This window comes from Morone saxatilis, unplaced genomic scaffold, assembly GCF_004916995.1.
Source record: "Morone saxatilis isolate NCDOM2014 unplaced genomic scaffold, NCSU_SB_2.0 Contig12, whole genome shotgun sequence".
In the NCBI taxonomy this organism is placed as follows: Eukaryota; Metazoa; Chordata; class Actinopteri; family Moronidae; genus Morone; species Morone saxatilis.
This window is the reverse complement of record NW_023339674.1, coordinates 24,127,120-24,149,808: the sequence shown is the minus strand read 5'-3', so window position 1 is coordinate 24,149,808 and position 22,689 is coordinate 24,127,120.

Genomic DNA, 22,689 nt, shown 5'->3' with positions numbered 1-22,689 from the left:
CGGCCCTTTGCAGATGGTGTTAGGGGGATGGTGGATGCAGTGTGTGTGTGTGTATGTCTGTGTAGTACTAGTAGACAGGTCGCCCAAGCCTGGCGGACCCTCAGAGGGGATTTTCTGGTTATTAGATCCTTGCCAGATCATGGGCCAATTATAAAGAAAACTGTCAGTCAAGGCAAAGTGGCTATGTGATTAGCGGAAAAGGACAAAATCAGGTGAGGAGTGTGAATCTTTCTGGAGGCAGCTTTGATTTGCTAATAAGAGGGAGAGGGAAAGGACCGGGGCAGGGTCCCCAGCTGTAGTCCTGCTTTGCTCTCTTCATTTTCACTGTGACCTTCTTAGCACTGCTGGTCTAATCTGCGCTGCAGAGGAGACATAAAGAATGGCTCTCGAGGGGGTTTTCTGGGTCCGGGCTCTGAATGAGGCACAAGGGGGTTAGCCACCAAAAAATGAGAGCAGTACCCCCTACTCCCAACCAGAGGGACATGAGTAATCAAATAGTTCCTTCAGCACGACAGGGGCCAAATGCTGCTTAATTACCCTAATAGTTTTTAAAGACTTTTTACTCCTGATAAAAAAAAGAAAGAAAAAGCACTTAAAGCTATGTCACAGAGAGGAGGAGGAGTGAAAGGATAAGAGGAGGGAGGGAGAATCGCTTGTCTCTGAGAGCATCCTCGGCAGACAGAAGCTCTGTCCGCTCCTCTTCCTAATTTCTAAAAGCACGACAGTGTATCCTAATTTAGTGGCTGGTGACCAGGGCTGACATTGAGGGGCGTGGTAGGGCCTTTTTTTCCCCCCCGGCCGTGGTTTCAGGCTGGGGAGAAGCGAGCACAGAGGGGAGACAGGCAGCACAGTGCCAGCGCTATAATGAAGCGCGGTAGACAGCAGGCCTGACAGCTCTGGCAGGTGATGCATGGGGCCCATGCTAATTCTTCAGCAAGCCAGTGATGGATCCTGAAATCTTGACCACACATCCCATTAGCCCCTGTCTGTGACAGGAGAATAAAGATATTAAAAAATCCGGGAGAAGTTGGGAGAAGGGGGTGCAGGGGGACGCGGAGCGGGACGTGGACAGCCAGTCAAAGGACCTTACGCAAACCTCCAAGTCCTCTGCAATATTTTCAGCAGCAAAGTTATTGATGACTTAACCTCTGGGGTGCAGGTTATGGGTGATGGATACTGTGCATCCCCAGCATGGAACAGCAGAGGATAACAAGGTAGACAGTGAATCACCTGCCCACGGCTGATAAAAATAGAATATGACATGTTCTACAGCATATACACTGCATTATTCCACTGTAAATTCTAAAGAGATGTGTGAACTGGGCTTTCCTGTAAATAGATTAGTTCATTGAATGGGTTTTCTATGGTCTCAGCTGTTCTGCGCATCCCCACTGCCCTGGCTTTTGCATCTCAGCACTATGAATGGAAGAACTGTTTATTAGGCTGTCCCTGCCAACTCCTCTGCGACCTCCCCTCCTTTCAGGAATAAAAAAGACTAAGGAAATAAAAAGCGGAGGAGGATGTGGCGCTCCTCAGCTATCAAGCACTCAGGTGTGTTTACCATATATCTTTTATCTTCCTGTGCAGGATAAGACTAATATTTTTGACAAGTTTTGTGTGAAATATAAATGACCCAGTCTTGATACAAATAGGAAAACCAGCAGCGAGGCGAGCCGAATCGCAGCCAGGCCCCCAGAATCCTTCCTATTTCTCAGGGTTGACAAATAGCACCAAGGAAGTTCCAGGGGAAACTGAGAGGTTACTGTGACAGACAAGGAGCACAATTATCACACTATGATGAAAGAGCCATGGCGAGCGCGCGTCGCACCGTTAATTACCGTCCTTTTTCCACCAGCCTCTAATGTGAGGAAAAACACGCGATGACAAGTGTGTAAAAGAGCAAGCACTAAATTACTGTCAGGAAAAATAAACGGAGGATCGCGCGGCCCGCACAGTGATTTACGGGGGCAATTAGTCACCGCCCCACGGAGATGCTGAGGACAGCAGTGCGGCGGGAGTGTGTCAGGGAGAGAGAGTGTGAGAGACACCCCTACGCTCCACCCACACTTCTAAAGAAATGGGATGGGAAGTGGGAGAATGTTCTCTGTGCTCTTGGCTGAGTGACCTTTGTCTGGCAGAGGGCCTTTATCCAACTTTTCACTGGTATTAAAGAAGTTCAGAAATAAATGATCAAGCCAACAGCAGTGCGGCAAACATCCTACTTCAAATCAATGCCATGTGGTCATATGTATATGTATCATAATAGAATGAAAGAAGTAACATCAATGGGCAATATGGAGCAAATTTAGGTCACCGTTACTTGTTTTATGCTGAAGTAAGTTGATTATGACGCAGGTGTAAGACAAGCTAAAGCAATGTCTGTCATTACACTATCAGTAGAACACAGCCTTTTGTCTTAAGTCGAATATGTCAGCGTACTTGAAATGCTAAACGTCTAAAATGAGCAGCCCCCCACTCCACCATCAAACATCAATGGGCTCTAATTGTTTCTAAACGTGACACAAGTTAAGATACTTCAGTTTAAAGCCCGTCGTCACATCTCAAAAGTGACGCTTGATTTCTCGTCTCGTCTCCGCTAGCGGCTTCTGAGACAGGGGGTCGCGTCGCAGTCGTCACATGTCCCTCATATTTCATGCTTGGCTATGAAGCGAGCCTTTCATCACGCATTAAAATACCTGCTGTACTTTTAAGGAAGTAAAACCACTGGGAATATGCCCAAGCGGGTGGAGAGCCCATTGATTTGTAATGGCTGATGACAGATAGTGTCACATCATCTTTGTTAATTTCACTCATTCCGAGCCATTGAACAAACATGGCGTGCCCGTTTTTTTTTTTTTTCTCTGAGAGAAATTTCTGAAGTGATAGGCTATTGTTGAATAAATTTGAAGTGTGCCTTGTTAAGAAATTGTCACACCGTGTGATATCTTACAGACGTGTGATGAGATAAAGTAAAGATGGAGGGGGGTGGCAGTCGGAAATTTATCTTAATATATCCATCACAGCCAACTAAAAACCATTATAGTTGAGCACCTTAAAGAAAACCCTCAAACACAGACTCTTGACTTGCTAAGCTTTTGAAGCGCTCACTTTACTTAACGCTAATACTTGATGCTAACATGACAAAATGTGTTGGGGGGATATTGACATTTTAATCTGCCTTGTCATGCTCATATACATATTTAGACTGAGCTTCTGCACATGCCTTTTAGGACGATAATAACACTGCCAGTAAGCTGAGTGTTATGGGCAGTGTGATATGAAATGGGAAGGGGGGGTTTCACATTCTCCCGGCCATACAAATCCAGTAGGGGCTAGTGAGTGGGCTTGCTAGGTTGAGCCACGTTTCCAGGTCAGTGGCCTTGAGCATGCTTGGTTACAGCTGCCTTGCCCATTCTTATTGGCAAAGGTGCCGTAAGACGGGGTTGCGAGGGGCCATAAGTGGTGAGAAGGAAACGGTGGAGAAGCTAACCAGGAGAGGACCATATGCATGTCCAGTAGACTGCTTCCCCCAGGCTCTCTCTCTCTCTTTCTTTCTCTCTCTGTCTTTCCACATCCCTCACTTCACTGCATTATCCACTCCTTTGCCAGGGCTATAAGTGCCAGGACATCAGACTTCCTCAAGCTGTCAGCCTTGTTTTTCCCCCGGAACAACACAATGTGAGATTGGAGGAGAGTAAGAAAAAACAGCTGGTGGAGCTGGAGAGCGATGAGTAGAGAAGCCCCTCGCAATCACATTGAAGAAAGGTTTATCTTCAGCCGCTGCCACTGCCAATTAAATGCATTTTCCTTTGTGGCTGTCACGGCCCTACGTGTCACACACCTTATTTTACCTTTTGCTATTTGGCGTACAACGTTATAGTCAAAACTACTGTCTTGTTATTTTAAAAATGTTTAAACTGACAGTGCACTGTTACAAATGGTTACAGTCTCTCTTATATCATTCTCTAGTTGCTTACAGTTTCATGACGCATCCTTGACTTTTACATGTACTGGCTAGGACCCACTATAACCCAAAACAATGGAGATGGAGATTTTCAAATTCTGTGGACATGAAAGCTTTGAACAAGCTTTGTCTTACAGTTTCAATACATGCCATTGATGCACATTTTATTATTATGAATAATAACCATCATTTCACCGAACTGGGGCTTAGCAGATCAGCTAGTTCAAGCAATAATTTAACATTTTGGGAAATAAAATTATTAGCTTTCTTGAGAATGAGATGAGAAGATTGATACCACTCTGATGTCTGTGTGGTAAATATTTACCTAGAGCCAGCAGCCGGTTAGCTTAGCTTAGCATAAAGACTGGAAACAGGTAACCTGGCTCTGTCCAGTGGTAAGAGACGTATGTGTCAATTAGTGAGCCTAAGAGATGCCAGTAGGTGGATTTTGTCATCTTTGGACAGAGCCAAGCTAGTTATTTCCCCATTTCTTGTCTTAAGCACTAAGCTAAGCTAACCAGCTGCTGGCTGAAGTCTTAATATTAAAAGGACAGATATGACAATGTTAGCTCCACTGGAAAGCTAATATGTTTAGATCCCAAAGTGTCAAACTAGGCCGACTCCTTTAAGTTTGACAATTAATGCTAAATGTTTCACATACCCTAGTTTTCCAGTATTTATATTATATTTTCTAGCGCAGATTGTTGAAGCCAACAAATGGTTTTTGGTTGCAGAATGTGACCTTTAAATAATATGGAAACACAGTTTGCAGTAGCAAATGGTAAGTTATGTTTAAAATATACTGTATATTTTACAGAAAGATATTTGGGGTCATAATGAAGCAAATGCAAAGAGCTTGTTTTTCTCTCTGTTAGCCTAACTCTTCACAAATCTGTGTGTATTCTCAAAATATTCTTCACAAAACCCACATTGGGGATTTAAATGTGTAATTTTATCAATGTTAAGTTAGTTATCATCAAATTAATTTTGCAGTCTTTGTGTTGTGTTTTTCTTGTTTATCAAGAAAAGCTATTTGAAAATGTATTGGGGCTTTTCTTCATAAAAGAGATGCAAGTGTGAAAACACACTTCCACTTTTTTCCGTCTTTATGGCTTCTGGTGTTCTGCAAAAACAGGCTTTGAAATTAGGCTCACTAACTGGCTATGAAATAACAGACAGCCAAGGAGAAGGTAAAAAAATTGGGTCTATGAATCAATATGGGCAATGGGGGAAGGCCAAATGTAATAAATAATACAATAACAAGCCTAACTAATGAGCTGTTGCGACGGTGCAGTTCACAGAATAGTCCCTTTGTATGAATCCCTGCTAATAATCTTGGGGAGCCGGTGGATGATGAAGTGTTGCCATAAGGCAACACCTGTGCAATTAAAGCAGCGGATTCTTTTGCACGTAACATTAATTTCAGCCCTTTATAAAGGCCCGATGAGCACACTAATAATCTAGTCTACTTGACTCCATGTCTAGCTGAAACAGAGCATCTAATTAGGTAAAGGTAATTAATTAGAGATAAACGGAGCTAATCAGGGCCCGTTAGCACTCCCACTTTCTTGGCATTAAGACACGGAGCCTCCTGCTCTCTCATTGGCCGCCCTGTCATCTGTTCAGTGAACATGAAAAAGATATGTTTTTAATAGAGGCTCTGTGATCTGACAATGAACTAGCCTGCTCCCTCAAGATCAAGATACTGTTCTATTGCTTCTCTAATGATCTTATTAACCGCTGAATTTCTTGGTAAATTACTGTTTTATAAAATTTGAGTTTCTCTTTAATGACCATCATGATAGTTACACATGTACTAATTGGGGTTAGGTGGATAACAAAATGGAATGTAGACATAGCAGCCATTACGTTTCATAAGAATGTGACTAATAGAGCTGAAAGTCGATCAACAGAAAATGAATCTGCAAATATCTTGATAATTGATTAATCATGTAAGCCAAAATGCCAAACATTCTGTAGTTCCAGCCTCTTAAGGATGAAGATGTGATGCTTTTCTTTGTCTTATGTGATAGTAGGCAGAATATCTTTGGATTTAGGACTGTTAATATGACACAACAACCAGTTTTAACATGTTAACCTGCACTCTGAGAGCTTGCGATTTCTTTTAAAAAAAACTAATTTCTGAGATTTTATTTTTTATTATTTATTAGGAAAGTAGTTATGAGATTATTTGATCATGAAAATAATAGTTATTTGCAGCCGTAGATTGTAAAATTATATTCATTTAATATATATAAATAGAATAACATTCATTAAAAAAAAAACAATATCCACTTAGTTGGTAGCGTCTCATACCTAAAATATGTAGTCTACTGGTGGCCCAGACTACAATCTTTAACAAGAAATAGTATTAGAAATACACAAGTGTGATTTTGTGTTCTTCCCCCAATATTTCATGAGGGAACATTAAACCCCAGACGGCAAACATCCAACTTCCTCTCATTTTTGTTCTAATTATAATATGAAAGGTGAAGGGGGGCGGGGGGGCTGAAATGTATGCACATGGATGGAACACTTGCTTCTGTGTTACATTGATGCAATAGCGGCATGAAGACCCCTGCGCTTGTACTCATGTACCTATCATGTCCAATTTCTTTCCAATAGATATTCCAGTCTGTGCATATGTGCAAATACTGTTTGAAAACGGGAATTTAATGGTTATTGTAATGAATGTTGACTTAGCAGATCAGAAAAGCAGGAGGAAGGAAATGCGAGAGATCCTGAGAGAAGGAGAGGTTTGTTTAGATGCTCGGGTGTCGTTGGGTTTCATGAGGAGGAATGATTTGGGGGAAACATGATTATTTTTTCCCTCTGCTTTTCCTCGTACACAGGGGAGTCGTCTGCTACAAGAAGGCAGGGCGCTCCCTCGACACGCATCATTAGAAGGTTTTTTACAAGCGACAAGCAGGCTATTTGGCTGTCATTGGGATTGTTTGAAGAGAATATGTTTCTGCACCATACTCCAGGGAGCCCCACATCAGGAAAAAAGTAGATCACCCTTGAGCACTTGACACTGCTGTTATGCATTTGTCAATATTAAGGCTAAGAGGTTGGGCCAGTGTGTGTAAATTGGGAGTTTGGCACCGTTGCTTGCCTCAAATGTGAGTTGACCTTTAACCTGGCATGTCAGTCATTCGCTAACCTTGTTTTCGCTAATTGCTGCATTCAGCCTCGCCGGTACTGTTCAATTATTCAATTGTACCAAAAATAGTGAGCAATTTCTAAATGGGTTTCTAGTGTGCTAACACTTTTACAACTAGGTTAGCTTTTGTTAATGTTGTTAGGCCATTTAATCACTGATGGCAATCACATTCATTTTCAAACTTTCTCAAAGCAGCAAAAGCAAAAGAAATAAGTCTGTGTGTAAAATAAACTGCAGGAGACAGCAGTGAAAAGTGAAGTGGAACATTGTGCGGACATGATGGACTGTCATATTCTGAGCGCGGCCCATAATGCAACCATCACTGGTCCAAAGTGCAGGGTGTGTGCAGCGTTTACAATTGAAATGAGGCAGAGTGTAGGCATAGAGATCCTCATTATATCATTTCCCTAAGGGCTGAGGGCAACGCTTTAGTCGGGAAGGAGGGAGACAAGTGCATCCTTGCCCGTTCCACAAAGACAGAGACGAGTAACAGTTTGGTTTCAACACCAATCTCCAAATGGCTTTTCAAAAGCGAATGGAGAACAGCACAGTGGGGAGAGATTTGTGTCTGTGTCTGCGATTCTGGTTCATTTGTCTGCTGTTCACCATGGGCGAAACAGGCAAACATGGCACACGGGTCACATCTGATTCCCCATTGGAGACGAGATGGTGAGAGGATGGCAGCAGTGCGAGGCAGCATTGCAGCACTCTGCCGTGTCCAAAAGTATCTGCATCAGTGGTGCTGATTGTGAGGCACCCGCTGGCGCTGTTTAGATAGTTTGACTACATCAAGCTCCCTTCCAGACGGCTCTTACTGGTGCGATTAGAGGAGGGTGAAGATGAAAGGTGTTCGGTGTATTTTTAAAATTGTTGATTTTCCGTGTAATGATAGCTCGTGCAATTAAGCACTGGCTTCAGGCTCTGCATGTCCTTGTGAAAAAAATCTCAATTATTTGTGTGTGTGTGTGTATGTGTGTGTGTGTGTGAGAGAGAGAATGAGTATATATCTGTGTGTGTGTGTACATGCACAGATAGATTTTCTACGTTGATATTGGAATATTAATTCTATACACCAAACAGATTTTTCTATTAGTGTTCTATAGATGTAACTACTTGCTTGATATATGAGATGTGCATTTATTACTTAATTTACATTTACTTAATATATTTACCCAAAAAGCAATTATAAAAACAGATCCAGATTGCAAGTAGTAGTAACATAACAAAGTAACATCTATAAATGAAATTGTTTTTCTTGCTGGTGATGCTGAAAGTGCTATAAACATGCAGTAACACCAGCGTCCTCTTCCTGTGTATTGAAATGAACGTGCCTGACAGCAAATGTTTCCTCTTGGATTGAAACATAAGCCAGCGTTTTCTTTGTTTTCTGACGTATAGACAGGACATTTTATGTTTGTCTCTCTGTTAAAAGGCGCTGGGCATGTTTGGCACAGTGATGGGGCTGGGGTGGGGCTAACCTGTAGGGGTTGTTGTCAAAAGGGCTAAATCCGCCATGAGAGTAATTGTGCTGTTCCATGGCATTCACTTCTGCTAAATGTAATCACTTTAAATAATGTCAGTGACATCTTGTGAAGTATTTGGTGGAAGAAAAGGCACTATGTAGGGCAGGCATCTTAGTGTGTGATCCCGACTGTCTGTGCGTTATCTTCTCTTTCATTAGAGATGAACAGCCTCGGGTTGGATTGGCGGGGAGGGGGTGGGCAGTGGGTACGGATGGGATGGCTTCACTGGAAATGGTAAATAGGATTATAAAGAGGGCTCCAGTGTTGCCTAGAAGACAAAAGTGACTGATGATTAGCTTAATATTTGTTGCACAATGCAACACTGGCTGAACATTGTGAACATTTATTGCTAGTGCCAGGAACTTTCAGCAAGCATTTCATCACACCCAACTCTGGCCCTGTGAAATCCCTTGTAATTTTACAAACAGTCAGCGTGGTAGAGAAGCAGGAGAAAAAAAAGAGAGAGAACATGTTATCGGCGGCTGCCTGATGTGCCTTCTATACCTTGAGGCGCGGTGCTGGAAAATTCTGCGTGAACTTTCGACACTTAAATGCTAAAATGCGACTGATTTGGGATGATAATAGGCACCCTAATAGAAGCTGATCCTTTGCAATGGCTTCGAGTCTTATAGCACGCAGCTGTAATGCAATGTGAGTCGACAGTTAGAGGAAAAAAAAAATGGAGAAAGGCACAGATAGTGGAAGATAACACAACACATAACCCTCCTTGCTGGCTGAGAGGGAAACATGTCTTGTAGTGCTCTGCTATGTATCAGGGTCGGTCGGAGGTAGCGGCAGATTGGAGAGGGAGCAGGAGACGGGCCAGGAGACAGTAAGTGGAGTTGGCAGAGTGAGGATCCAGGCGAGGGGGCTTGACGGTGTAAGAACGGAGCTGACCCCTCAGTCCTCCAAGATCCACAAATGGACGGAGGCGCTGGACGGGACAGGCCTGGAGTCAGAGACCTGCTCAAGGTTGACAAGAGCCGGGGTCAACCTTCAGCAAACCCGACTGTAAACAAGCTGCTGGAATAAACCTAAAGGGCTCGAATCAGGAGTGCTTCCTTGGTAATTCTTCACTTATTGCCATGCTGAATTGGCCTTAGTTATTTGAGGGCTGCCTCAAAAAGAAAAGCTCTTGTAAGTGTACCACAGTGTTTACTGAGGCTACAGCAACAGCCACAGAAATTATACAGTAGTATGCTCTTTAGCTAGTTCCCATTCACTGCAAGGGATCCTAAAAGTTTGGTTCACCCACGTTACAAAAAACTTATTTTTCTGACTTACCTCTGGTGGTATTTAGCCCTTCAGGTCATTTTGGTTATATTTACCCAGGCTTGGAGAGATGTCTGCCTCCATCTCAATACAATGAAGATAAGTGGCATTTTGTTAGTGTTTTGTGTGTGGAAAACACGCACACACACACACACACACACACACACTGATTTAATAATGTGTGTTCCCAGCAACAATGTCCTGGTTACTGTGGTTAATCTGCACATTTGACTGTAAACAGTTGTCATTGGAACTACTTTCTACTGAAGAAATATTTCTATTGAAAACTGCTGTATGAACTAGCAGCACACATTCACCTCCATTGTATTTGCGGGGAGGCAAGAATCTGAAAAACATGTATCTTAAAACTTGAGCAAGTGAAACTAAAACTGAGCGTGAATGTTCATCCATGACCGTGGAAAGTTTGATATTAAAAAGTCTTGGAGGATAGGGCCACTGTTTTTCTTATTGTGAACAAATTCCATAAAAATACAAAACCAGCAATGTCTATCATTTATAATTTTCCTACACTATATGTTGCACTCAGCCCTCAGCCTATTGGTTCCTACTGAAGTTTCTTTTTTTTTTTTAAAGGCTCAATAGTTTCCTAAAACAGCTGGGCACTGTAGTTTTTAGCAAAGAGTACTAGTTAGGAGTAAATAGTGCATTTGTTGGGAACTATTTTTAGCTGTGGATGAATACATGTTTAGTGCTCTAGTGAGTATTTACAGCAGCAGGTCTGTGTCTGTGGGATTGACTCAAAATAAATTAAATCTTTATGGTAGTGAATGTCACCCAGTGTAACACTGTGGCTTACTGATGTATTAAAATAGTGTTTAGACAACAGTGGAGTGATATGGCACAGAGCAATAAGATGTGTCAGGCCTTGGACACATAGACACTCAATACTAGGACCAATTCTTTGTTCTTTTTGTGGGATTGGATGGCAAAAAATAAATAAAATAAATACAAAATAGGACATTGCTGAGCTTATCTCATTTATTTTTTTGTCAAATCAAAAATGATGTGCACTGCTAGATACCATAGAGGTAAGTATGAAAATATGCTTTTTGTACTTCGGTGAACTGAACCTGTAAATCTTTGTGGAGTGATGCAACATTTTGGAACAAAGCTGGATCATATGTGTTGACTTAGCAGCAGGCGAGCTGATCTATGAGAGCACATTTACATGAGACTAGCTGTCCTGACTTGTGATAAATTGAAAGAATGGCACAAGCAGGTTCAATTATTGCGGAGATAAATGTGGCTGTCGTCTGACTAGAGGAGAATGTGTTAGAAAATAAACTTCTGCTCATCTGTGTTGTTCATCATCTCATCAACACGCGGGGGTCCTATGGTGACCATGTCCCAGGCAGACAGACGGTTTGTCAAGAGTTTTAATTAGTAATGGGGGATCTCTAGGGGATGGGTCTCATGGAGGGGTGTGTGTGTGTGTGTGTGTGTGTGTGTTTGTGAATATATGCATATATGAAAATATTCTTCCTTTTCATGAAAACAGTTGTTTGCTGATTGTGAACAATACAGTATTTCATGAGTTTAAAGCATCCTTCTTGCACAGTGGATGTTAGCGCGCACACACACACACACATACACATTTTGCCTACCGTCAGAGAGAGAGAGAGAGACAGACGGAAGCCGCCAGCAGTGACACACGCTCGCATTATTATTATTTCTGATGCATTTAATATCCTCGGTTTAAGCTTTGAAGACAATCTTTGGGGAATATTGAATCTAACCATTCTCTTTTGCCCTGGATTCCTTTCTCAGACAAAACTTTGTTAATTAGCCCCATACCTATAGGCAGAGTTTTCATTTTCTGAGTTTTTGATATTATTAAAGATGCTGCTGACTCTTCCCACCCTGCCTCTTCCTCCTCCTCCTCCTCCTCCTCCTCTGTTGTCTTGTTATCCAAATGTGCCATTGGCATTTTTTGTATGCAAATTTGGGCCAAGCGTTTTTCCAGCATCCTCCCATACCATTAATGGCTGTGGCCCACGGTTGGCCCTCCATGGCGGTTGAAGCGGAGTCTTCAGCTGTTTCTGAATGTTTCCTTAAGGCCCTCTTAGCCCGGTACACACCAGCCATGTCTTTTTAGGAGTTATTTCAGCACCCTTGTTCTGGGGTAGTTCAAAGTCTTCACAAATCCAGCTGTCAAACTAAAGTTAGGCATGGGACCTTTAGAATGTATTTTATAATTCAATAGGCCCTTGTGAGCACACCGCCTCCTTTTTCTTCGCTCCTCATTCTATAAACTTGCCACAAATTCCTTCAAAGTCTGACTTTGTTTTGCTGATACTTTTGTCAGTCAAATTAGCACCAACTCTGTTTAAAGTCAGTTTGCACAATACAGATAGCCTACCACTTTAATATGCCTGGATTACAGAAATCATTTCAATATACAGTATTTATCTAACATTTATTTGGCCATGGGGTTACTTGATATACAGCTGGGTTGGCAAGAAATGTTTCTAAAACATTTGTTTTATAAAAACACACCTTTGTAATATACAATCATTTCTATATAAGAACAAATTGAAACTCCCTCTATGTTTTTGAAAAGAAATTATAATATACTGTTTTCAAATTGAAATTAAGATTGACAGTTTATAACTGATTATATTATAACATGACTTTCCTGCACAGTGCCCAATGTAGCCATAAGTGACAATTATAGCATTGTATGCAAGAGATGAACTTAATGATAGTACAAGTACAGAAGAGTCATAGTCAGAGTAATGAGCTTTACACTGCAATATCTGTCTAATGTTTGCAACATTAGCCGCCATAAGCTACTGGTCATACCAGACCAAGTAATACTGTTGCAGCATAACTACTGAGTGTATTGAACTGAACAAGTTCTACTGCTCATTAATACAAATTTTCCTCTGTAAGAGGTAGAATGTGTAATTTTTTTCTATCAAGAGTTACACAATCTCATTAGTATATTCAGTGTAACTCAGTGGCTGGTTGGAAAGTTGGTCCATTTTGATGGTCGACATTCATGTTATTTCATAAAGACTATATGTGAGTACATCAGTCAACAGTAAGATCACTTTTAAAAAAATAATCAAGTTCGAACAATCTGTAAGTATAGAATGTAATAATCATTTTTTTATGAAATCCAAAATGCTTCTTTGTGTCACTTACTTTATGGTTTGGTGTTTTGGTACTATCCGTTCAGCACGGATTGTTAGTTTTCTCCATTTTGCATTAGCAGAGACAAAAGCAATAGTCTTAACTGATAGTAATAGTAATAGTGGAAGCAGATAGTTCCTATTTCAAATTTAAAGTAACATCCCTGATAAGCAGATTATTGTTAAGTAATAGCCACAGCCGCAAGACTGATGGAGAATGAATTTGTTTTTACATTTGTAATTTGAGACCAAAACATTTAACAGAACAGGCAGGCAGGAAATCCATTCTGTTTACAGCATTACTTTTCTGCGAAGTAAGAACCTTACACCTTTTATAAGCGTTACATTACTAATGGCATACTAATGACATGATTGAAACTATTAAAAGCACAGCTACAGATGAGATGAATTTAAAATGTTTAGCTAGATGAACACTCGCTTCTACAAAATAGTTGACTGCCTTTTGAATAATTACATTTACATCAGGCCTTTGATTTGCCTCTAACTTCAAGAATTTGAAGCGATAACCTCCGGCTATGTGATTCGCACTAAAGGACTGCTTTACATTGCCAAAGGGGCTATGCTAGGTTCTCCCCATCACACAAACGGATGTTATTCACAACAATATGCAAAGTGCTAGCACCTGGGACTCTCAAAAGGAAGTAGACTTGAGCATTAAATCACTGGAAAGTCATTATTCAAAGAAGTTCTATATTTTTGTTTTCATAGCATACTAAAATGCATGATTTATCTACATTGAATAGGTAATATGGTATTACATATCACAACCCTGGGCTTGATGTATTTCACATTGAAGCAATTTACAATATACATAAGCATCTGTGTGACGATACTATAGCAGTCTGAGGGGATATTTTATGTGTGTGTGAGTGTGTCTATTGTGTCTGTCTAATGAAGAATAAAAAGTCAAAAGTCTCTGTTGCTCACAGCCCTGAAAAATGTAGACCTTTTAAATTCAGTCTTGCCTCAGTGGCTCTGTGTATCACTCTGCAAAGTGCTGGTCAGTTTTGTCTTTAGGCACTTGTGTGCAGAGGAGGTGTATTTTGTAACCCTTGATCTAGACATATACAGAGAGGAGCAGAGGGGAGAGCCATGTTGGAATGAGCCACTTCTTCTGATGCTGCACCCAGGCAAGCTTTAACAATGCTGTAAAGCATAATGACAGCCCCTCAGAACAGCACCATGATCACAGGCAGTAAAACTATGCAGATGGTGGCAGATGATCAGTGCCGTGTGAACAGAATACAAATGACTGCAGTCCAATAGAGTGAACTGTGGATCCCGTTAGGACAAAGGCACAGTAATGGCCGCCTCTGGGATAATACATAGCCTTCTGCTGTTGCTGCTTTTATGACAGCAAACTTTTCATTTGTTAGAAGTTATTGAAGTTATTTGCAGAAAGCTGCAAAACTGACAGTGTGCTCATGTTGCCCATTAAATCCCATATGAAGGGTAAGTGTGTTCCCATTGTATGTCCTATATCTGTTAATACAGCTGGATATTTACTGAGGCAATTCGGGTTAAGTACCTTAGATACACAGCAGCGTCCCAGCTGGGATTCCAACCTTCTGGTCACAAGTCTGGTCTTTTAAACATCCCTGCTAATTGGGCTGTGGGTAGATTTCAGAAAGTGTTCAGGAGACCAGCTTTCCCCTGGTTACCAGTGCCAGATTCAAAGTTTGATCACACTATTCTGTAACAAGCATATTCTGTTATATTATGCATGCAAGTATATGAAGGCCTTTAACAGCAGTTGATGCCACAAGAAGGTAAGTAAAATGGAGTATCCATAGGTATGTTTTTATCAGTGTATAATCACCTGAAAATAAGAATCCCTGTGTTTTTGTTACCTTAGAATGAAACATTTTTATCTACAGAGGCAGCGGGTCCTCTTCTATGGAGGCCGCCATGTTGAACCGCCATGTTTCTACAGTAGCCCAGAAGAGACAAACCAAACACTGCTCTAGATAGGGCCTTTCACATTTTTCACAGGAAGGAGTGGTGAGATGAGTGATAGCTGGACCTTTAAAGTTATAATCCTCAAGATTTTCATCATATCAAACCAAACTTTCTGTTCTAATTTTAATGGCTGGCATTTATTCACATTTAAATTGCATTTGCATGCGGTGGCGGAGTCCGCCATTACTGCACTAGATTGAAATTACGTGCACTTCACAGGAAATGACACATGCACATACTGGAAGAAATTCAAAAGACGAGCTGGGGCATGTGCACATTGTATGTTATTTATGTGCAAAATCAAGTAATGAGCTAATATGAAAGAGCAGAAGAATGGTGTTACTTCTCACTTATATATCTGACACAGTAGCTTCTCAAAGTGAGTTTTCTGCCCCCACTGATCGATAAACATGCTGTTTTTAATGGAATTTTAGGATTGTATTATTAAGATAATACCAGCAACCAGTTACCACAGGTTTCTCGTGTCACCCTTCCCTTCCAAGTCTAAAACATACTTGAATATTATATTCGATTTCTGCCAATAGAGCCTCCTGAATGTTACACACCGGGCCTTAAAGAATTGTAACTTAAAAGATTGGATAGGTTTCCTTTAATGTACACATGATATTTATATAGATGGGACATCGTTTATATCATTTCTGTGTGTCACCAAAGTGTATTCTGACTTGGATTGGTCGTTGTTCAGTGAATTCAAACAAAGACACGTGTTCTGTCACATTTTGTCAATGCAGTATCCCTGCTGTGATTGGGCATGCACAGTGTTAGTGTGTAACAACCCCTGACAAAAGCATGTGGCAGAAATGGGTCACTGTATTTTTGTATCTTCAATAAAGCAATGACCGATAAATAAAGCTTCTTCAGGTTACAATGAAACACCAATAACAACAACACTTTGCAGTAAGAGCAGCCTGTGTGTTCTGTCTTCAGACAACATCAATGTAACCATTACATCTCACTAATAGAATATCTTGTTTATATGAATATCGCTTTGTTTATAGTTAATAATTTGTATTGCATGTGAAATCACATTGTGCGCTAGTATTTCAAATAGAGAGTGTCTCCTACCAGGAGGTTGCTGCTGGCAACTTAGCTTTTGTTGTGTAATTTATGTAACAAACAACCTGCAATTGTTAAACATGATCTGATTGCTAACCCATTGTGCTGACTGCTCCTGTGTTTCTGTTGTGCAGTGTAAATAAAAGTAGGTGTGAGTTTGAATTAGTGAGCTAAAATGCCCTTTGTTGGGGTGTGGATGGTAGGTTTGGGAAGCAGTGTGTGACCCCCACAGCTGGCTCATTTGTACTGTACATTTAGATCATTTTGAAGTGTGTGATGCAGCATTAGAGTCCCCTTTAACCTCTGAATCTTGACTGAACTGTGCATAATTGGTTGGTCAGCTCCTTTGCTAATTAGTGTAGCATTAATGTGTGCAGCCCTGGGCCAGTGTGGTGCCAGTGTTGCTGGGGGAGTGTGGGGGCTGGCATGGCTCTGTGGAGCAGCCACCATTAACACTGGCCTATAGGCAGCCTGCTGGGAGGTGAGAGTGCTCTAGACCCAGTCAGGTCCAGACTCCGGGTCGAAGGCTCGGAGCTCCCTCCGATCCATATCTTCAATGTCCTTGTAAAGGAGCGCCGACGCGGGCGCACAGAGCACCAGTGACGTTGCAGAAGCTCCTCTATGATCCCTCGCTCTGTACACTCATGACAGGCATGCGACCCCTGCCACTCCTCAGCAGGCTGCCCTCACTGCCGGCAGGGCAGTGCGAACGGTGACTGATGTTGGCATGAGATGCGCTGCCAAGTGCCCTAGCCTTGTGTCCAATCATGGATGTTGATTTCAATTAGCTCAATCACATGCTCCAATACTGACCTCTCTCATTCAAGGGCTTTGTCTGTAGTTGCATTTTATCTTCTCTGCACGTTGCCTCATCTGCCTCTCGGCCAACAGGGTCAAATTGTTTGGTGTTTATGTGGCTCCAGGTAATGGTGGGTCCTTGGTTATGTTGGCCAAGACATTTCAGCGGTGGCCTGCCAAGCCTTGTTGGTCATCAGGAGGTGGGGTAAAGGGGCAGGGGGTTGGGCTAATGATGTAAAAGCTACCCTGATAATCAGTCTGAACAGTGGTTGGTCCTGATGGCCGGTGGCTGCCTGGTGCTGCGTTGATTGATGCTGGCCTGCGCTTCCATACAGAGCCCTGCCATGTGGACCCCACTGTGTAAACACTGTCACTGCGGTGAATCCTTTAGTTCCTTAAAGCCTAGATCAGTGGCAAGCTTTGTAATCTGCAGCCATGACCAAAAGGAGGGGTGTAAGGGGATCACAGGACTGTGATCACATGGGTAATTTGATAGTTTGAGGATTTTCATGGACACAAAATGTAGCTTTTGAAGTGAAATACTTCAGGTTTAGTGTAATATTTTACATTTATTTTTGTTACAGCTCTTATTTCTGCCAAAAAAATACTGATGCTGACTTTTTTTTGCTAGAGGTCTTCAAAGACTGATAAAACCATAGACCCGTCTCCAACCTTTTATCATGCCTCAGCCATGAATTTCCTTGCTCCAGAGCCCATTGTCTGAGGCCCAGTGGGGGGAGGCCATTTCTTTAAATATCCTCAATGTCACTGCGATGCAGCGTAGGTCGGCTCTGGGGCCTAAAGACCAGAGCCGTGCTCCTCTCTCCCATCCCTTCCCAAATGCTGAGCTCACAGTCAGAGATAAGTGCTTCTCCAGAGATGGCCCCTCTCCCTCAAATTGCCTTCCGCATCTGTGTAAGAATGTCCACGATGTGCATGTTTAACATGTGACCATTAATCACAGCAAGACAGTCAATTAAAGCCATCAGAGCCACAGGGGTCTGAGCCAGAAGCGTGTGCTGGCAAAATAATACCCAGACACATCAGAGGACACTTTCTACTTTTAGTGTGGTTGCGATTAATCAACAAATTCCTCAAATATGGCTGTCGAGGGTGAGGACCACTGGACCAAGGACTGACCTCCAGGCTGGGGTGGACGTTACAGCTGACCTGTGTTTTCTTATAACAGAAACTTTAGGGACAATGTCCAATATTACATTGTTTGGTATTTGTTATGTTTTACTTTGATTATATGTAAGAAATCAGAATTAGTTGTTATGGTAATGTTTTACATGTGGAGAGCTTAATTGCTTTAAATCTCAGTTTTACATATTTTTATTTTACATACATTGTCAATAGTATGATTATATTATCTATATCATAAAATATTTTTAAATCGTGATTATGATTTTACCTGTATGGCCCAGGTATAGTACGCGTTTAGTTAGAAGTATTCAGATCCTTTACTTAGACTAAAGTCACAATATCACAGTGTGAAAATACTTCATTAGAAGGGAAAGTCCTGCATTCAAAATGTTAGAAGTAAATAAAGTATTATCATGAAAATGTACTTAAAGTATTAAAGGTAAAAGTATTTATTTTGCTCCTCTCCTATGATGTTTTATACTGTTACTGTAATCTTAAATCAGTAATGCATTATATTTATTTATCATAAGTTTTGTATGTAAAATCATAATCGACAGAGTAATAAGTAATTAAAGTTGGAAGATAATAGTGCAGTAAAAAGTACAAGATTTCCTTATGAAATGTTGGAAAGTAGAAGTGAAAAGTATTTAAAAATGATACTTGGGTAAATGTAAATTACTTTCCACCAGTGGTTTCTACTAACTAACTCTAACATCAAATTTAAAATAGAGACTTCTAACAAAGACATTTAAACATCATAAACACATAAAGAATCAAACTATAGAGCCGACATTTAACCATGCGGTTATACTCCTAGAAAACATACCTCTCAGGTCATCAGAAGTGCTGCCTGCTCTTTTATTTTCTCTTTCCATCTGTCAGCGGTGCCTTTGTCATGGGCACAGGCTATAGATAGAGTTGTCAAGTCGGACCTGTGGGTCACGGGGTCAGGGAACCTCTTCACTTCTGTTGACCTTCAGACAGACAGATTTATACACTGTCAAGTCTCGGTGTGAGTCTCGGTGCTCCCGCCGCAGCCGTGCCTTTTGTGATCGGAGACAACTGTAATAAAGACATCAGGCCTTGACCCCTGTCACTCTTCATTTCACCGGTAATTGTCGTGATTGCTGAATAACAACCAGATTTCCAACAAATGCATTAGCCAAATGAGGTGAGGTGAGGACTTTGATGGGTAGCCTTTCTGTCTTCCTGTCAGAGACGGGCTGTTTGAAAAAAAAAAACAACGTGACTCATTTGCCAGTATAATCACAGTAAATTACTTGTAGCTCATTTGCGGATTGTTGTCAGCGAGATGGAGCGCAGTTTACCCATTTGACAGCTTAGTTAGCAGTCCAAGGACTTGTGAAATATCACACTCACACCTATTTTTCCAATTTGAGAGCCATGCAGAGAATGTGAGACTGGAAATTGTGAGATTAAGCCGAGGTTCACCTCCGGCAGCAGTACCAACTGGGCAGATGTCAGATTTTTCACAATAAGAAAGAATTGTGACCTTGAATTAAAGATTTCATGTGTTTTGTTTCTATTTATTGTCGTCAAAAAAGCACCAAAGTATTTTCTGTATGTTCCATAAATCACACACTTTGTAACCAAAGGGCAGTAATTACAAGACCAGAAGGGCTCAGCTAACAAGCCAACAATAAATTTGAAATATTTTTGTCACGGCATCGCAGCATTTTCATCTCTTTTTGTGTTACCCCATGTGGGTAAACAAGCGGTTGACATAAGTTAATTATTAATTAAACATGAAGCAGAAGAGAGAAAAGCACCAAAGAGTCCCTAAAGAGACCTCTAAACAAACGGGGCGTGGAGCAGGTACCAACGCGACCCCGCTCCCAAGAGTGCTGTCTGTTGTGAGACTGCCGACTCACTAATGAGCTGTTTGCAGAACTGGGTACACAGTGACAATGACCCCTGACCTTCACCCACACCGTCTGGGGAGCAGTGAGGGGCTGGAGAAGAAAAACCTGCCCTGTCTATGCTGCTCCCTCGCTCTCTGCTCCCGGTCAAACGAGTTTTGTGACTCTGCCGTCCTGTCACGTCTTCTCAAATATTCTCCACCTCAAGAAAAGCAGCATCCCTTTCCTTCTCACTGCGAAACTGACCTGCGGTGCTGCGTAGTGTCAGCATGTCAGGAACTTGAAGACACTGGCTGAGCTGCACAGTCACTTACATAATTACTATTGTAATAAGGCCATAATGAGCATATCGAAAAACACGACCTTCAGGCGCTTCATCTCTTTTTTAATCATCCTGATCACACTGGATTATTTTTTTTTCTCCCTGCACAAGTGTTCTTTACAGTGAAGGCGTATGAGATGCTAATGACCAGTGTGATAGCGGGGGGAGGTGCTGTGTGTGTTAGAGGATGCCAGCGCGTTGCCACCGAGCCCAGCGACAGTAAAAACCCATCTAATTAACCCTCCTGGTATGACATCATGTGATTAAATTAAACCACATCATCTCCCTCTGGGTCTGCCTGGAAACAAACCCCAACAATTCATTCGCTAAGCTTTAATTTTCAAACCTGTTTCAAAGGCCTGATGCAAAGATAATTACCAGCCTCATCTCTGGTGGGTTTTTGTTCCATGCGCTTGTTCATTAATAACGATAAGAGGTTGGAGGTTAAAAACTCATTTAATTGCCTTTATATTAATGACATTATGAATAGCAGGGACTGTTGGAGTCTAATTCTGTCCAGTAGTTAGTCTACACGCCGGGCCCCCTGGAGGGCCGCTCATTTTGCCAGAATTACACTACGGCAAAACTAGAATTAATGTGCACCACACTTTAACAGCGATGACAAACATGCTCTCCAGCAAGGAATTATCTTGAGAAATGGCTGCGGAGACACTCTCCCTCTCTTCCTCCCCTCACACACACACACAAGCACAGGCTGAAATTGCATCATGAATCCACATTTTGTAAACAGAGTCCACTCCAACTCATTGTTAGATATTCTATTGCCTTTCAGGGCCCTAGCACTAATTAGAGTCTCTTTACCCTCATGTCCTGTAGAGGTGAATTCCTTCCCACCTCCGAAAAGAACTGCAACCGAGTCGGGCACTGATGACTAAATTGTACTCTACTTAGGAATAATGATAATGAAAATGCCTTTCAGCCAAGCCATTTCACCCATGAATATTGCAAAGAGGTAATTTCAGCGAAGCGTTGGCATTTTAACTAATTTAAATTCCTGTTATCGCTTGGATTTTTTGGCTGGTTTTATGGTTGCTGGAGCAGATTTAGTTGTGTATGCATTATAGCCACAAGAGCCTAACCATACATCTGAATGCTAATTAAACATTTGAATAATCAGCTGAAATAGTGGTACAGCGAATACTCTTTTGTATGTGGAGCTAACATCTAAGCATCTCTCAAGACAGGAAAAAGCAGATTTTCTTTTGTACCCATTACAGTATCCTTTTAAATCTGCATTGTCGTATATGTTTTCTCCATTTTTTCTCTGTTCCCTTCCCTCTACTTCCTGACTCTATCTGCTTATCCCCACACTGTATGAATAAAGTAAAAGTTACAGAATTTGTAGCATAATGATCCTAACTAAATAGCACAAGGAACTTATTAGTTTACAAGTATCACCAGCCAGAAATGAGGCCAAGGGGGGATGATGAATGAGTATATTTCCCCAAGCAAAAGGCTGACCTGGATACGGCTTACTTCCTCCCCTTCCCCAGTGCCAAGTGGGCCACCATTTTTCACTGGCCTCACACTTAGCCACGGACAGGCTTATTTGGGCCCATGCTAACAGTAGCCGCGACCCACAGTCTGCCTCCGCCGCCAGCCTCCCTCTGCACTCATCCGAAAATTGTAATCCCTTCGCTGGGGCCCGGTAATTTGATCAAATAGCATGCACCCTTCCCCACCACTTATTGGCCAATTAAGTCAAGTTCTCACGCAGGGGGTCCAGCTGGCTCGGTGTTATCTGGGGATGAATTGATTGAAGCCATTCCACATCTATGAACCCTACTTTAATGATGTAGGTGATAATACTTGTAATTCTTCTCAGTCAGGGGACTCATGGGCGCAGCTGTTACCGCAGTAATCCTTGTCCTGATACACTGAAGTACCAGCAAGGCATTAATCTGTCTCTCAGATTCTCCTCCGCCAGCTTTTTCTCCACCCTTTCCTCCCGCGTTCCTGCCTTTGCTTATGTCTTGTAGCTAATACTACATCTGTGAAATGTGACATTGAAGGTGTGAGTAAAAAAAAAAAAGAAAAGAAAAAGATGAGGCGTAACACGCGATTGTGAGGGATCCGATGTTAATGATTACGCACCGCTTGCATTCCCCAGTTCGGGGCCCTGACCACTTTGTTAAAAAAAGACACTAACGCCCCCCTTCTCCCTCCTCCTCCAACTAAACCATGACAACTTAAGAAGGATAGATTTAGGAGTGAAAAATCAATAAATACAAGCATTAGTTTCAAAGGCAGACATTAACATTCTAAAACAGACTTCTCTTATAATCCTGCCTCTAGCCATTCAGTCAAAATATCAAATTATCATAATGAGGTCTAACTGCATATAAATGCTAAGCATTAAAATCAGAGAAGGAGGTTACACATAATGCG